This window comes from Penaeus monodon, chromosome 22 (genome assembly GCF_015228065.2).
Source record: "Penaeus monodon isolate SGIC_2016 chromosome 22, NSTDA_Pmon_1, whole genome shotgun sequence".
NCBI lineage: Eukaryota > Metazoa > Arthropoda > Malacostraca > Decapoda > Penaeidae > Penaeus > Penaeus monodon.
This window is the reverse complement of record NC_051407.1, coordinates 8,367,736-8,368,808: the sequence shown is the minus strand read 5'-3', so window position 1 is coordinate 8,368,808 and position 1,073 is coordinate 8,367,736. Positions and strand designations below refer to the sequence as shown.

The 1,073-nt window shown below is 32.6% G+C and overlaps 1 long non-coding RNA gene across 1 annotated transcript; it reads left to right on the top strand.

Annotated features, from left to right (window-relative positions):
• LOC119586908 lies at nt 1–913 on the top strand. Its single transcript, XR_005229977.1, has 3 exons — nt 1–17; nt 359–424; nt 831–913. It is a non-coding gene; the product is annotated as an uncharacterized LOC119586908 (long non-coding RNA).
• Nucleotides 914–1,073: the final 160 nt, after the last annotated feature.

Genomic DNA, 1,073 nt, shown 5'->3' with positions numbered 1-1,073 from the left:
AAGCATGGCATACAGATGTAAGTGTACAGGTTGAAATAGTGGCAGTAGAGGCTTTGCTAAATACTTGGCTTAAAATCCTGCATATATTTTGAAGACAAAATGAATCATTTTTTATTCATGATCATAATATGAACAGCATTGTTATACTAGCAAAATTGTCATTGATTGTGGTAGAAATCAGAACAAGGATAGCAATTAATATTTGGGTTAAAATCTTGTAAACGCCTTAGTGGCCAAGAAATATTCATTTCCTTAGGGCAAAAGAAAGAAATATATATTCAACACCTTGAATTAGCTTAGAGGACATGGAATACTTTTGAGGACATTGCAAAATACCATTACGATTACTTCCTTTCAGCATTTCTCGTGGCCTTGGTGATCGCCTCTCTGATTGTCTCCATGGCCGCCGCGCAGCCGCCTCCCAGTAATTTCCGTTTTAATTTTGTACCATAATTAGATGATTCTTAACGTCCACTAAAGTGTCCTCGTATCTGTGTTCTTTTTTAGTAATATATATTTTTGTTATGGTGTCAAAAAAAAAAAAAAATAATAATTTAATTTAATTTCATAACTATAATCAAAATGTTAAGAATATGTAATGACGATCACAGTTAATGAGTAGCATCGCAGTTATACAGTTTTCAGGATTTTTATCATTATTATCTTTATTTCTTTTTTTATGCATCACTGAATCTTCGTGTTTAATAAATGGTGTGCGTGAGTATTCTGTACATATGTGTGTAATATGTCGTTGGGTAATTGGGTGTATATGTCAGTACACACCCTAATAAAGTATAAAAAATGATAATTACCACTTGTTTTTTTTTCAGTATGGACGCTTAATGAAGGAGGCAAGCCCTCGATTGAAGGCTTGCCATAAATTTCATTTATGATAATAAAATCATGTACTGTACTTACTTTCTTTGAATGTACTCCCAAATGAAAAAGAAAACAGAAAGTTAATTGATTCTCACTCCGAAATGGATTCAATGTTGCTATGTTTTTGATAAATTTCCTTGTACAATGTCAGATAAGTTAGCTGTAGAGAACCGTTAGTAGAACTAGTCGGATGC